General features: G+C 39.1%; 1 pseudogene; it reads left to right on the top strand.

The window, feature by feature from the left end:
• The first annotated feature begins 5671 nt into the window (after positions 1-5671).
• Positions 5672-17190, top strand: part of LOC110688908 — a 62087-nt pseudogene continuing 50568 nt past the window's right edge.

The following is a 17190-nucleotide window of genomic DNA, read 5'->3' as shown; positions in this document are numbered from 1 at the left end:
GATCTTTTATGCATGACTTTAACAATATTGATTCGAGATTCGACATATGAGAATTGATGTTTAGGTCTAGTTTCAATAGCCAGGTTAATTTATAAATGGTTAAGTCGAGATTCGAGAGATGAGATTTAATACCGGTAAATTAATTGTGTGATTATAATACGTAGTGAAATCCCTTTATGATCTGATTAATGTATGCATTAATGATTGATTATTATGTTTTACCCTGGAATATTATTTATTGGTGAACCTATGCCCTAGATCCTTTTATATATTGTTTTCTCCTTATTCTTAATCTTCGTAGTTTAGTTTCCTTCGTTCATTATATTTGGTTACTTTATAATCTAGATTATATTAAATAATTAGGAATAAAAAGACTTGTTTCTCTGTGGATTCGACCGTACTTCCCTATCTGTATTAGTTAGAGGACTTAGGTAATACTTTTGATTAGGGGATACGACTTTACCCTGTCAGTCCATCTCCCTTTTGTTCCTAAACTTAGGCTTTTATAATTCATTATCCCTAGTTTCTTCGCTTCTTTGGTCTGTGAAATAATAGCTTGTAAAATCTTGGACCTCCTTTCATCTCGAGCCCTTAATTACTGAATTAAATTTCTCTAACTCGGCCTTGGGATTAAAATATACAGTCATACAATACGTTTTAACTCCAATATATTTGTAGTGGTTCAATAAGCTCGGAAATTGTCATAAATTTGCAAATTCCTACAAAATAATGCCAACTCTACAAAAACACTAGAAAACGTATATTAGTAATAAAAATAGTTTCGTTGAGCTCAAATAAGCACAAATATGACCATGGGATGGGGAATAAAAATATATATATATAATAGACTCATCAATAGTGTCGCCTCGCTCTAACGGCCAAAGATCAGCCGCCTGCATAAGTGGCGCAGTATCCTGCATGCAATTCTTCGAGAACTTCTTTCCCCTTTTCTGGGGTGACACACTTTAGTAGAGGCTTCAAAAACCCTGCTTTGAAGAGTTCTCCTTCCCTCATCTCGAAGTTTGTAGCACTCTTCTTTAGTACAGCCGCCTCCTGGGGTGAATTAACGAGCGTGTCGTCTGTCAGATATGCCCGGATGCCATCCATCAAGGTAGAGCTTCGGTCAAGTACTCTATCGGGCTCTTCATCAGATATACTCCTTTTTTCCATAACTTCCCAAAAGACTGACCGAGGCGTATCACAAGAGGCGGAGGATGCCAATTTTGACAAAGCATCCGCCTGGTTGTTTTCAGGGCACTTAACTTAGATGAAATTCTTCAAGTGTCCCAGCTTCAGCTTTGACCACCTGCAAGTATTTGATTGTAGTCGGATAGGTGGCTTCACACTCACCATGGTATTGGCTAACGAATAATTGAGAGTCTGAGCAGGCATGAATTTTTGTTGCCCCTACCGCCTTGCACATGCGGATGCAGGCTTACAGGGCTTCATATTCCGCCTCATTATTTAAGGCCTGAAACTTGAACCGTAGTGCATATTCATATTTATCTCCTTCCGGGGATTTACAGATTATGCCTGCACCACACCCGTTCATTGTAGAGCTCCCGTCTACATGAACCTTCCAAACCCGATCAAGGTTATCCAGAGCAACCGTCTTTCGACAATGAAGTCGGCAAACGCCTGACCTTTCTTGGTTCGTAGGTGATTTCAAGACTTTGCATTTCAATAGCCCATTTGAGCATTCTGTCGGATGACTCCAGGGTTGTCATTGGCCGCTTGAGGGCTGATGTGTATAGATCACCACCGGATGTGCCAAGAAGTATGGTTTCAACTTCTTAACAACCATGTAAAGAAGCAAGGCCAAATTGTTCAACCATGGTACCGGAGTTCGACATTTCTGAGAACATGGCTAATAAAATAAATTGGGAGCTGAATACTGTCTCTCTCAGCAAGGAGAACGGCGCTGAGATCATGATCTGAGACGGATAGGTACATGTAAAGCGTCTCCTTTGGCAGAGGGCTAACAAGCCTTAGTAGGGAGTGTAAATGTTCTTTCAATTTCTAAAAGGCTTCCTCAGCATCATCTCCCCATTCAAATCTAGTATTCTTCCTGATTGCTTGGAAGAACTAAAGGCATTTGTCACCAGATCGGCTAAGGAATCTCCCAAGCACAGCCAGACAACCGATAAGCCTCTAAGCTTCCTTGATAGTGTGGGGTGACTTCATGTCAATCACCGCCTGTATCTTCTCAAGGTTAGCCTCTATCCCCTTTTGATCAATCAAGAATCCAATAAACTTCCTAGACTCTCCACCAAAAACACATTTTTTGGGATTTAACATAACCTTATGCTGCCCGAGTGCGATGAACGTTTCTTGGAGATCAGCAAGGTGATCTGTCTGTTGCTTGGATTTTACTATCATGTCATCAATATACGCCTCTACATTCCTCCCAATTTGATTAATGAAGACTGTATTAATCATCCGTTGGAAAGTAGCCGGCGCATTCTTCAAGCCAAACGGCATCACTGTGTAACAGAATAACCCTTGATCAGTAACGAAAGTCGTCTTCTCTTGATCTTTTTTCCACAGGCGTATCTCATGGAAGCTGGAGTAGGCATCAATAAAACTCATGAGGCATGCCCGCCTATAGAATCAACCAGGTTGTCGATCTTTAGAAGCGGTAATTGTCCTTTGGGCAGGTCCTGTTCAAGTCAGTGTAGTCACACAAATGCGCCAAGTACCATTCGGCTTCTTTACAAGCATCACGTTCGAAACCCAATTAGGGAAGTTACATGGGTGAATGAACCTGGCGTCTAACAATTTTTTTTACCTTGGTAGCTGCCGCTTGACTTCTCTCCTCGCTGTGATTTCTTTTCTTTTGCCGAATGGGCTTCTCTTTAGGATCCACGGCGAGTTTGTGGACAGCAAGATCCGGGCTGATGTTTGGAATCCCTTCCACTTAAAAGGCAAATATGTCTATAAATTCTTTTAGCATGCAGGAGGTGCAAGTTTGCACCCAACCTTTCAAAGGTAGTCGTCCCCACCTTAACAGTTCGTTCTGGACGATTGTTGTCCAGAGGAATATCAATGTGCTCGCCAACCGGCTAGGGACGAAGATCATCTAACCGTTCCCCGGTCAATGATTGCTATTTTTTCTCCTTCTTCACCTCCGCTAGCTGATTAATTTTTCTTTTCATTACGGCTGCTGGAGGGGTGAATCAGGGTCCTTGACATCGTCAAGGTCTATTGTCTCCTTCGGTTGACCGGTTGCAGTAGTCGTTGATTTGACATTTTAGAGATAACACTCCCTTGTTGTCTTCTGATCCCCATTGAGGAAGCCAACAGAGCCATCATCCTTTTTATACTTGAGAAGCATGAGAGCTGGGATGATGACGGCCTTACACTCATTCAAAGTGGGCCGACCAAGAATAATGTTGTAGGCGGTCAACTCTTTAACCACCAGGAACTGGACGATCATATGTTTCCCTTTTCCCTTCTACCCCAGCCGGATGGGTAGATCAATCTTTCCGACTAAGTACACGACCCCTCCACCAAATCCAACTAGTGGGTAGGAGACGTCGCGCAAATTTTCCAGCTTGTAGTTAAGCTTGGACAGACACTTGTTGTTGTAGCCAAGCCTAACAACTTGGTTATGGACATTTCTTTGGTTCAAGACGTAGCATCATGTATTGGTGCTATGCATTCTATCCTTGGGCAGCAAGATATTCAACCCCTTGAATTTCTTGTTGTTCTTATTAACTAGTTTATTCTAGTTCTTTTTATGCTTTGAATAAATTGTAAACTTTAGTCATTTTAAGTTTGCAAATTAGTTATATTTTTTCTTAGTTCTTTTTAGCTGATTTTAGTTCGAAAAATATTGTCACATTCACACAAAAGTACAAGTGCAAAGATACATCAAAATGGCAGCCATTTAAGCTTGGAATCCGAAATTCTTTTACAAGGAATTTCAAAGCTTTAACTTGGGTGTTACAATCAGCATCAATGAGGAGTTACAAGCTTTCATTTGAGTCTTCAAGTGGCCGTTTATTTCAGCCAGCAACTGGTACATTCAAGAGGCGTCCAAGTACATCCTTGACCACATACATTCAAGCTTAATTCAAGGCTTGAAACAAGGAGGAGTTACACTTCACTTGCTGTTTGAATTGGGCGTGAAAAGGGGAGCTGTTTCATCTCCAAGCTGCTGCTTTGTGGGCGTGAATCAAGGGGGTGTTATACTCTCTTGTTTCTGATTTTATTTCACTCATAACTTGGAGGTTACAAACCGCCATTTGCTCTTGATGTATCTAGTTAAGTAAGGCTTCTTTTATTAATGTATCTAGACAACAAAAGCTGAAATGTACTTAGCTTTAGTTTAGGCGTGTAACAAGTGAGCTGAACAGCCACTTAAGTTAGCTTGTACTTAAGGATGCTTGTTTACTATAAATAGCAAGCAAATGTGAATGAAAAAAAGCAGATTATTGCAAACAAAAAAGACTTGTCTTACATTCGTTTCTTGGATTAGAAACAAAAACCTGAAATTCTTGGATTTGGAATTTCGTTTCCTTTGCTTAGTTAGCTAGTTTAGGCTACTAGTTGGCTTGTGATCTTAGGAATCCAAAACGTTTCTTAGTGGTGTGACTTTATCTAAGAAGCCTTTGGTTCTTTAGCCTTATCTATCCCTTGGTTTATCCCTTGTGTATTTCGAGTGTTACTCCAAATATACAACATTTGGCGCTAGAAGGAGGGGGGTCTAGCAAACAAATACCCAAACACAATACCCCAAACACATACCCAAACACAAACCATGGCCGACATCCCACCCCCTAATTGGCAAGAATATGTCAATAAGGTTGCACAAGAGAAAGAAGATATGGAGCAACGAATGCAATATTTGCAAGGTCAGTTAAGAGACCTTTCTATTAAGTTGCGCCATCAAAAAGAGGGTTTACCCAATCATAGTGATGAAGAAGTGAGTGAATCTAATTTCAATCACAATGATAGACCTTATCATGAAAGAGAAAGGTCACGGCCTAACAATGACATTAAGGCTGACATTCCGGAGTATGATGGAAAACTCGATGCTGATGAGTTTGTAGAATGGCTTAGAACGGTGGAGAGAGTGTTTGATTACAAGCAAACACCGGAAGAAAAGAAGGTGAAAATTGTAGCCTTGAAGTTGAGAAAATATGCCTCAACTTGGTGGGCTAGCGTGTGTGCCAAAAGGGAAAGGCAAGACAAAGAGAAAGTGAGATCGTGGATCAAGATGAAGAAGTTGCTGAAACAAAAGTTTCTTCCCACATACTATGTGCAAGAAAACTTTTCCAAGTTCCACAACCTCGAACAAGGTACAAAATCAGTAGAAGAATATGCTAGGGAGTTTGAAGGGTTTGTCATGAAATGTGGAGTAGAGGAAGATGAACCTCAAACATTGGTGCGCTTTTTGGGAGGGCTTGACCCAAAAATAGCCAATGTGGCCGAACTACATCCTTACTCTACCCTTGAAGAGCTCATTATCTTAGCACATAAGATTGAGCAGCAACAAAAAGCAAGAGGCAAAAGTGAATCATCACGTTTTGCATCTCAAACCTCATTTCCCCAAAAAAAGCAAACATCCAATTTCCCACCTTTAAACCCAACGTCCAATCAGCCTACTTCTAAACCACCTTCACAAAACACCCAAAATTCCAACCCAAAACCAGCCCCAAGAAGATGTTTTCGGTGTCAAGGCCTTGGACATTTGGCTAGTGATTGTCCAAATAAAAGGATTGTCACTTTGATTGAGCATGAAGAGGAGGATGAATTAGAAAATGAAGTGGACAGCAACCTTGAGGAGAATGATGAGTATGCGTGTCTTGGACCAGACGAAGGAGAATGCTTGGTGGTTCGACGCACACTAAGCAATATGGTTGGCAAAGAAGGAAGTTTGCAACGTGAGTCAATCTTTCACACTCGTTGCACCATTGGTGGAAAGGTATGTACATTGATTATTGATGGAGGTAGTTGTACCAATGTAGCTTCACAAGTAATGATAGACAAGCTGAAACTTAAAACCGTTCCTCACCCTAAACCTTATGTGATTCAATGGCTAAATCATGGTAAAGGGATTCAAGTAACACAACAAGTCTTGTTATCATTTAGCATTGGTAAAACTTATGAAGAAAAATTGTGGTGTGATGTTATACCTATGAGTGCATGTCATATTTTACTTGGTAGACCTTGGTTATTTGATAGGCGTGTGATGCATGATGGGTATAAAAACACATATTCCTTCACTAAGGATGGACGGAAAATACTTCTTACCCCCCTAAACCTCAAAAACGGTCACCCCATATCCACACCCCCTACTTCCCTTACCACTCTCATAAAATCAGAATTGCATGAGTATAAAGCTCACAAACAATTCATTTTAAGCCAACTTGATGCCCCTTCCAAACCGTCACAAGAAGAGCCACACCCACTCCTCACCCCTCTTCTCAAAACCTTTTCCTATGTTTTCCCCGAAGACATTCCCCTTGGCTTACCCCCAAAACGTGACACACAACACAAAATTGATCTTGTTCCCGGTTCAATGCTCCCAAACAAACCAGCCTATGCAACTTATGATGCTACTCCTGTTGCTAACTTGTTTTTCAATGAGATTGTTCGTTTACATGGTGTACCTAAATCCATGGTGAGTGATCGTGATCCAAAATTTCTAAGTCATTTTTGGCTTACATTATGGAGGAAGATGGGCACGAAATTGAACTTTAGCACTTCAAGTCATCCTCAAACGGATGGTCCAACCGAAGTGACTAATAGAACTTTGGGATCCTTGCTGCGGTCTTTGGCTACTAAACGTCCCAAGCAATGGGAAGAGATGCTTTACTATGATGAGTTTGAAGAGTTGCCGAGTTTGAGGGCAAACTCTTTTCAAGAAGGGGGGAATGTTGTAGCCAAGCCTAACAACTTGGTTATGGACATTTCTTTGGTTCAAGACGTAGCATCATGTATTGGTGCTATGCATTCTATCCTTGGGCAGCAAGATATTCAACCCCTTGAATTTCTTGTTGTTCTTATTAACTAGTTTATTCTAGTTCTTTTTATGCTTTGAATAAATTGTAAACTTTAGTCATTTTAAGTTTGCAAATTAGTTATATTTTTTCTTAGTTCTTTTTAGCTGATTTTAGTTCGAAAAATATTGTCACATTCACACAAAAGTACAAGTGCAAAGATACATCAAAATGGCAGCCATTTAAGCTTGGAATCCGAAATTCTTTTACAAGGAATTTCAAAGCTTTAACTTGGGTGTTACAATCAGCATCAATGAGGAGTTACAAGCTTTCATTTGAGTCTTCAAGTGGCCGTTTATTTCAGCCAGCAACTGGTACATTCAAGAGGCGTCCAAGTACATCCTTGACCACATACATTCAAGCTTAATTCAAGGCTTGAAACAAGGAGGAGTTACACTTCACTTGCTGTTTGAATTGGGCGTGAAAAGGGGAGCTGTTTCATCTCCAAGCTGCTGCTTTGTGGGCGTGAATCAAGGGGGTGTTATACTCTCTTGTTTCTGATTTTATTTCACTCATAACTTGGAGGTTACAAACCGCCATTTGCTCTTGATGTATCTAGTTAAGTAAGGCTTCTTTTATTAATGTATCTAGACAACAAAAGCTGAAATGTACTTAGCTTTAGTTTAGGCGTGTAACAAGTGAGCTGAACAGCCACTTAAGTTAGCTTGTACTTAAGGATGCTTGTTTACTATAAATAGCAAGCAAATGTGAATGAAAAAAAGCAGATTATTGCAAACAAAAAAGACTTGTCTTACATTCGTTTCTTGGATTAGAAACAAAAACCTGAAATTCTTGGATTTGGAATTTCGTTTCCTTTGCTTAGTTAGCTAGTTTAGGCTACTAGTTGGCTTGTGATCTTAGGAATCCAAAACGTTTCTTAGTGGTGTGACTTTATCTAAGAAGCCTTTGGTTCTTTAGCCTTATCTATCCCTTGGTTTATCCCTTGTGTATTTCGAGTGTTACTCCAAATATACAACACTTGTAGCTGATGAGATCAGAGGAGCTACCCGTGTCTATAAGGATCCGACCAACCAGCTGGTTGGCGACCTTACACTCAATGAAAACTGGGTCATCATGCGGCCGACAAACTTTGTCCCAGTCCTTCTTAGTGATGAGGACGTCTGGGAATGTTCCACCAGTAGACACCTTTCCATCATCAACTAAGTGGATCATCTTCTTTATATGATCCTTGGTGCCTCGGATTGTCGGCCCACCACATGCAAATACGCCTGCTATTGTGTAGACCGAATTCTTGTCGGTGTCCGAGCTACTAGTAGGCTGGACAGTCTTAGACAACTGCCCTAGATTTGTCTTGGAAGTCGATTTGGACTTCGAGAAATAGGACTTCAGCGAGCCCTTGTCTGTCAAACGATCCAACGTCCGCTTGAGACTGTAGCAGTCGTTAGTGTCATGGCCTACTTCCTCATGAAAGAGACAATATTAATTCTTGTTCCGCGACTAAATGAAACTCTTCATATGATTTGGCTTCTTAATGGTCAGCCGGTCCTTTCCCTCCATGAAGATGGAGTGGCAGTCTTTATTGAATTCGTACTGTGAGACATACGACTTGAATTCCTTCCTTTTTTTTTGGACGGCTGATCAGGCTCATTAACCGCCCAAACTTCTGTTCTCTTTTTGCTCTCTTCAGCTTTCTGAGCCGGCTTAGCAAACCGACTCTCTTTTTGTATGTCGAACTTCTTAGAAACCGACTGATGGCTGGATGAGCAGAGGTCACTAGCTTGAATAAAGCTCTTCGCCTCTATCAACGCCTCAAGAAGGGTGAAAACCGCTCTTGGACAAGGTCAAACTTAATGGTCGACCCATCCTTCAGACCCTTGAAGAAGTCTATATAGGCTACCTCGTCAGACATCCCCTGGATTTGAATTCTCACCAGGTTGAACCGCCTGACATAGGAGCGGAGCCCTTCTCTCTCTCCCTGACTTAGACTTATTTTCTTAGTAGGGATATCCATTGAGAAGTTGGAGGCAAACAGGAAGGCAAGCTTCCTAAAGCTGTCAATGCATCTGGCTGGCAGGTTGGCGAACCATTGTTGGGCTATGCCCTTTAATGTAGCCGGGAAGCATCAACACCACATAGCGTCCTCCAACCCTTGTATGTGCATATGGTTTGAGTAAGCCATGAGATGGTCCTTTGGGTGGGTGGTACTGTCATAAGCACCCACCAACACATTATAAACCTTGGTCAGCCGTGCCGCCTTGATTATCTCCTTGGTGAACGCAGAAGTTTGTTCACCAAGTTTGAGCAGATGGAGCTGGCAGTCCAAAGGTTGGACATTGTATGCCGCCTGACCTCCAGAGAGGATCGGCTACATGAAATGAGGAGAATACGGACCGTAGACCATAGGGGGTACATATGATGCATTCCCAATCATCTGAGGGCTAGAATGAACGGTATTACCGCATGTACGGATCTCATGAAAGTATTGGGTATCCTTGCAGATGTATTTTTGAAGCTGTCTGGAAAGCTTAAGGTCGAGGTTGACTCAGACAACTGCTGATTCTGATTCTACTTGATGACATGTCGAGCGTTGGTGTAAGTCTTCTTGATGCCATCCGGATGAACAACACGGATGAACTTCCTTGTGCCCGTTAGGGGCAGAAGGATCTTTGTCCAGTCAAAGGCAGGTGTGTAGTCTTCTCCTTGGGATGTGGAGTAAGCTGCATGTCCCTGACTGGCTTCTTCCTTGCAGTTCGAGGAGACTTTTTGGCCGACTGACCCTTGCAAGAGTCAGTTGTTTTCTTTTCGATCAGGTCCTTGATCTCACCCTTGAAACTTGTCATGAATTTCATGAGCTTGTCTCTAGTTACAGGAGCCTAACCTCTAGCCGACTGGGTTTCCCGTTCCGGCTAACCAGGGGGCCTACTGGTACTCGCCAGGCTATCACCTCTTTCCAGAGTATCTCTGGGACGGATGCGCCTAGAAATGAATGAGCCATCTTTGGCCACATATGTTTCAACATGAGGATGATCATCCTCCTGGTCCGTAAAGACCTTCGGCTGATGAGCCTTTGGGTCAGGAGGCAGTACAGACTCTAGAACCATCTTTGAGGTACTCTTCCCACAGACGACGCCAAATTTTTTGGGTGTTTTTGTCCCTCGGGAGAGTTACAGCTCAAAGACTAATCCGACTGCACCTGTACCTGCAAAACAACGGAGACTTCAGGTTGTTGGGCTCCGCCTCCGACGATCAAGTTAGAACGCATAGGAGAATGTTAAAAAGGTGCGGAAAGTAAAAAGGATCTTCTCGAATTCTGAGATCAGGTGTTTACTAATGTGAGAGAATGTAGGGTATGCTGTAATAAATTGTAGGTGTCCCCAAAATGGGGGTCATCTCCCTATTTATAGGGTCATTGGGAAATGTGCCCCTAATTAGGTCATTCTGACCTAATTTTGTTGGGTTGTGCCAAGTTATAGCTTTCTTGGGATTTGGGCCCTTGAAGGCCGCCTTTTCTCCCAGATTTTGGGAATGATACATGTCAAATGGGGATTGGTCCAATTTGGACAAATCGGGGTATGACACGTGTAAAGATTTGGTTGGCCCACGTGGCATGGGTAAAATTACCCAAAACACCTTCGGGTCACACCCAAGCAACTTACGAACTGAAGCGACGAATTAATTCGAAAGGAATTAATGAGTCGCCCGAGTAATTAATATTTAGTTGTCGGAAATTCGAGCTTGGAGCGTCGAAACCGAGCGTCGAAAGTCGAGTTGAAAATGATAAAAAGACGGTACGAAAAAACTAATAAGTCAACATAATGACCAAAATACCCATAGCATTAGAAAGCCGAGTGTTAAGGGCATGGCGAGCTAGAAGCCCGCACTTGATGAGATGGCTTGCTAGAAGCAGCCCACGGCTACAGCAGCTCGCACGCAGGTGCTGGGCCTACTTGGCGTGGGTGACAGCAAGCCGTGGCAGCCCACTTGAGTTGCCTTGGTACCCTAGTGAGGCTGCCGTATGGCACAATCCAAGAGGAGAATAAGGCGATGTGTTGACTGGTTTTTAAAAGGGGAGTGGGGAGCAAGTTTGGCGTTGGTGACAGCAAGTCGTGGCAGCTCACTTGAGTTACCTTGGTACCCAAGTGGGGCTGCCATATGGCGCAAGCCAAGAGGAGAATAAGGCGATATGTTGGCTGGTTTTTAAAAGGGGAGTGGGGAGCAAGTTTGGTCCCCCCCGTTCTCCAAATGGTCCTCACCTAACCTCTCATGTGAGCTTGACACTTGTTGATTTATTAGTAGCTTGATTATTTATTTTATTTTAGATTTAAAATAAAATGGAAAAAAATAAATCTCCCACATGGAAAGATGATGGGAATTTTTATGAGTCTATGCCTATAAATACCAACTTTAGGTGTTGGGATTCTTCACTTGAGTAAGTGTTGAAAAAGGCATCACAGTGTGAAAACCTTTAAACACAAATTACTCGGGTTCAGGTCGGGCCTTGCTAACTCCAAGGAAATAGATCGAGTTCGGTGCTCGCGTTGCGGGTGGACTTTGTTGGAGGTCCCCATGTGAGCAGGGCTAAGGGGCTTTTGAAGTAAGAGCTCAATTAAGTGAGCAAAGCACGCTACAAAGGTAATAATCTCTTACTTAGTCTTCTGTTTATGTTAATTATGCTCTATGGTTATAATTATTATGAGTTTGGTTTTGGGTCGGGTTTCTTTCTGTGGTGGGTCGGACTCACCGAAACCCAACACTTACATGGTTTGTATGGCGACATGATTGGGATGAAGTCACACTCCTCTTCAGTGTTCATAGAGTAATGGTTCCATGTTTCATGTCCTGTTTATGTCCCTATAGTTTCTTTTCTTGAAATACAGGGTACATATTTGACTTACCATGTGCTAAACTTGTGAGTTGTGCTCACTTCATAAATATGGACTTGCTGCTCACTCGCCCCTTGCATTGTTACATCCTTCAGACCATATGTCAAATGCTTTTCTTTTTGCTATTTACCTAGTAAACGGGGGTGTAGACAAAGTAGTAATCCATTAACTGCCAAGCCTGCAATGGGGATCTAAAATCTACATCAACTTAAGCTTTCTCTGACTGTTAAAAGTATCCAGCATTGTTAATCTTCTCTTACTTGTACGCCTTAGTCCCATTAGTGGGGTCGGCTATATGAGCCAACATGATCGAGGACTTTTTGTGGCTCAATCATTGTGGGTTTTGTCAAGTGATGTGACAAAGTTGTAAATGCATAGTTAATTTTGTAATTTAATTAGCTCAAGGATACATGTTACATTGCAATGTTCGTTGCTAGAATCATTTTAGTGATGAAGTACATGTAAACTAAGTGAAGGAGAAGATTAAAATTGATGATCCATTCTGTGGTGTAAGTGAAAAAAATTCCCTCCAGAATTGTTACGCACGCCCCCATAACAACAATAACCCTTCAAGTTGATGTGAACTCTGGTAGAGAACATGTTTGATAAACACATTCCATATGAATTGTGCCATAATACGTACTCCAGCTATTAGAAATGGTACACCAAATCTAATGCGGAGTCAAGCTTTATTCCTGTCTGAAAAGTAGGTAAAACATGTAGGCTAACATGATGTGTACATTTGCGATAACACATACATACAAGAGTTTACCATGAACTCTTCACTGACATATTCACTTAACTTAATTGATTAAACAGCATTATAATCCTGTTTCAATTCCTTGTAGCTCTTTCTTGTGTGATTATCTGCTTGTATGTAGATTTATTGTGATTCCTGGTTTTTTTTTTTTATGTTCCACTTAGGGGTAGATTTGTTTTTTTGGTTTGTAGACAAACCACCTGCCTTGATAACTGTGAGAAGTAATATATAGTAAGGTAACTACCACGTAGTTTTATAGATAGATCCTGCATGATGTTTGTTTGGAAAATACCTTGAACGAAGTAAGACATGTCCAAATAATTTAATACCCAAAAAAAGAGAATTTTTTTTATCAATTCTTAGTGAGAATTGAACCCTACACCAAATAGGCATGTTAAGACTAGGACTTCAGTGCCAATGGGACAGTTCTTCGACCGTGTTATGTCTTGTTATTTAATATTTAATATACCCTAAATTGTAGGGTGTTGGTATTGTCCTAGTCCGAAGGTGGAAGTTTCCGTCAACTATGTCTCGTTCCAACTGAGGAACTGTTATTGTTCATAGTCTCCCTCAGGTCATTCGACCACCATTAATGAAACTTTTGAAAACGCATAAATTTCTAAAATCGCACATAAAACGCCATAATTACTCAAATTCACTTTTCGACAATGACTAATAATTTGATTGAACAACATATCAAATCGTGACGTAAAAGTATGTTTGTCGAGATTTATCACACACCTAAAACACAAGGAATACGATTGATGGGTGTCATAAATGGCACCCATTTAATGAGCATTTAGGTTGTTTTACCTTCTTTTCATGGCTTTAATGCTTAATAAATGCTTAGCTTTATGTTTTTGGTCTTAGTCTTACCTTTCCTCTCTTATTTTGTAGCTTTTGTGTTTTTCTATGATTGATTGTGCTTAATTTGGGGGTTCTGTTGATTAATTGTTGAGATTAAAGTGATTAATGGAAGTTTGCATGTGTGTAATTCGATTAGGCCTTGAGAATTATGCTAGATTGCATTGTAGTTTCTAATGATACAGACCATTGATTTAGGAATTGCAATTGTCGATTGAGCTTGATTAGTGATGCTCCTAATTAGAGTCTCTCGTAGTTGGCGCTAGTTTGACCTCTAGGAGATAGCTTGTTGACTCTTTTGATTGAGCTTGCCATTAGTCTTCGCAACCATTGATTTGCATATTGTTCCCGAGTTGCTTCAATTGTCATGATTACTTGTAGATCCCCGTTCCTAGTGCTTTATTTGTTTGGTTCTTCATTTTGTTAGTTGTTATAGCGTTTACCTTTTATCCTTAGACTTCGACCTAGCTTAGGCGCATAATTGAGAGCGCTTGAACATTACCGTTCCTTTGGGTTCGACCCTTGACTTGCCTCTATACTTGTATATAGGTTTGTTAAGTGTGTACAAATTTAGTTTGACCGAGGGAGGATTAGTTTCAACGACCCAGTTCCACCCCTCGTCAACAATGAACTCCATCGAAGTCCATACAAGGGCTATCCGTTTCCAAAAATCGATTAGCAAAGATTTAAAGCGGTTTCCAGAGAACGAATCCCGGTAGTATAGAGGAGAGAGAAAGGGGGTAAAATTATTAGTAAATCTAACACAAGACACCTGGATAAATGATAGCCTCCACGAGTACGAGCTCCATTCCAGGCGTTTATAAAGACTATGTAATGTTCGAAGGAGATTAGTCGTCTTTGACCGTCGTCGGATGCCGGAGATGACCGGGAGAAAAGAGATAGAAAGGGATTAAGCAAACCCTAAGAGAGAGTAATTAGCATCAATAATCTTAAGATCAAATTATTTTTTTTAAGTTTCTAATTATTTCATTTTCTAATATATGTAAATAACAAAATCTAATTTGAAAGTGATTTTCAATATTTTGGAAAATTATACAAATAAATTTTGGAAAATAAAAAAAGAAGGGATTTTTTTTTGTGGCCATGAAGATGACACCTCATTAAGCCCACTTTTGCCTTATGATGATCAAACTTTTTTTTTATCACTATAAAATCATGGAAATTTTATGTAGAACTACCCTAAAGATAGAGTTATTTGTGAACAACTACCCATTTTTTTATTTGTTTAGAATTACCCGCAAATTTGGAAAAGTTTGGGTAGCACTACCCACTAACATTTTTCGTCCAATTAAAACGTTATATTTGTAATCCCCCGTATTTTTAAATATATTATAACTGAAAATTTATTTTATTTATAATATTTATTTGTTATTTTTCATAATTTAATTTCAAAAGTTTCAAATTATAAATTTGGGTCGAAATTTATTTGAACAAATTATTTTATGCACCTTTATTCTACAATTTATGTCCAATCACACAAGCCTAACCCATTTGTTTACTTAATCGACCCATTATTTTTATGATGCCCAATCTTCTTATTTACCCTACAATTCTCTCCTATAAATACCCCATGAATCTCCAAAAATTTCCCACACAAAAAGGTTAGTCTTATTTTCTTTCTCCTTAGTTTGATTAATTTGTGTAATTATAATTATTGATTTATGGGTTTTGATTTTATTGTTTGAAATTAATTTAATTAGTATCAAATTGTATTTTGATGATTAAACTTTATAATTTCAGATTTTATAAGTGTCATAATTTTCAGATTTTGTAAATTTTATAACCTAGGGTTTTTAATTATTGAAAATCATGATTTTAGGGTTTTTATGAACAATTGATTTAGGGATTTTATAGTAATGATGTTTTGAAATTTTGGTGATTATAAGTACTAATTAGTTTAACTTAATTCCAGATTGTTTTGAACACTTAAATTCGTGTTTTAATTTTAAGATTTCCGTTCATTAATATTAATCCCGTTTTAATCCCGATCAGGTTCTGAACTCATCCGATTTTGACAAAAAAGTAGTGTTTTCCATGTGGAAACAACGTTTTAAGAAAGAATCATTACCTTTGGTAATGTGCACCACGCTTTCGTGGCCAAATTCAGCCTCTAAATATGATTTTCGGACAGTTTTTGATTTTAACGAAGTTTTTTATACTTAAAATATTATCCTTGAGTTTGATTAATAAAATTAATTATGTTTAAAGTTAATTAAGCATAAATATATTTTTTTTATTGAAGTTTTAAGTGCTGGAAATAGTTCCTAAGTACTAATTTTGATGTTTTATAAAGAGGGTTTAATCACCCATTAAAAAGGGAGATTATTAGAGGTTTTTAAATAATTTTAAGATTTTTATTAAACTTTAAAATTTCTGTAATTTCATGTATAATGATGTATTTTAAGGTTTTTATGAAGAAAATTTAAAGAACTATATATAAGCCTTTAATTTTAACGAAAGGGAGGGTTTTAAAGTGTTGTTTGATTTGGATTTTGAAGGTTTTAAAGTAAGTTAGTGTTGCTGTAAATTTGATTGATTGGGTATTGATTGAGATGTTATTGTTTGGTTTGGGAGAGGATTTTATTGAAGGTGATTTCTAGTTTTTAAGTGGCCAACCGAATTGTTTACACGAGGTACGTACATGTCTACTTCGTTGTAAGTAGTATCATGTTTAGGTACCAAAGAAAAGAACTTAGTTTCATGATTAGAGAACACTTGGATGAAAATTGTTTGGTTATACATTTAATTAATTCATGTGCTTATGTTTATGAGACATGTTTTGGTGAATTGATTATGTTTGTATGGAATTGCAAACATGTTGAATTATATTGGATTAATTGTTTGTATGGAATGTTGATACAAGCATAATTTTATTGGATTGGTTTGTTAACCACATTTGGATTATTAAAGGATTGGAATTGAATGGTTTAATTGGAATGAATTTATTAATTATTCCACAAGGTTATTATTATTTTATTTATTACTCGAGCATGACTTGTTAGTATGTTGAGTAAAAGTGGATTAAGCCGAAATGGCTAGGTGTGTTGACTATGTTCAACAATTTGGATAATTTGGAAGTTTAATGAAATTAAAGGTCAAATTGTGATGTGATCACCATTGTCCTAAATAAGATTAAAAGTAAATTGATGTATGATTTTTATGTATGGTGTATCTGATTGAGTCGGCTATTAATTAAAATTAATCACGTAAAGTGAAACATGGATGAGCAATAAAACTCTAGAAAGCGTGCACTTCTAGAGTATTGACAATTATGCGTTGGAGTACACGGTGGTAGCCCGTGGCTTTCCGAGGCTTGTTTGATCAACATGTCCTCTTTTCTTTTGGAATTTACATTTTATTTTACAATGAAAGTTAGATGGGATCCTAGACTAACTTTGTGAGAATGGAGTCGCGCCCATTCTTGCATCGCGCTAAACTTTTATTTTAAATGGTCATTTGGGACCAAAATGATTTGGTGGATTGGACAACCTCGTCTATTGCTTACTCCAAACTAAATTAATTAAATTAAATATAAAGAGTCGAGTGTTTAGAATTGGTTAGAAAGTATGTTGAGTCAATTGAATTGTTTAAGTGTGGAGTCTTGATTAATGAATTCAAGTTGTATGTTTATTTACTTTAATTAGTTGAGCATGTCAGGTTTTGTGCGTTGTAGCTTGTATGTACTCAGCTTTGC

The sequence above is a fragment of the Chenopodium quinoa genome, unplaced genomic scaffold (assembly GCF_001683475.1).
Source record: "Chenopodium quinoa cultivar QQ74 unplaced genomic scaffold, ASM168347v1, whole genome shotgun sequence".
NCBI lineage: Eukaryota > Viridiplantae > Streptophyta > Magnoliopsida > Caryophyllales > Amaranthaceae > Chenopodium > Chenopodium quinoa.
Note: the sequence above shows the minus strand (reverse complement) of the source record. Positions and strands in the feature narration are given on the sequence as shown.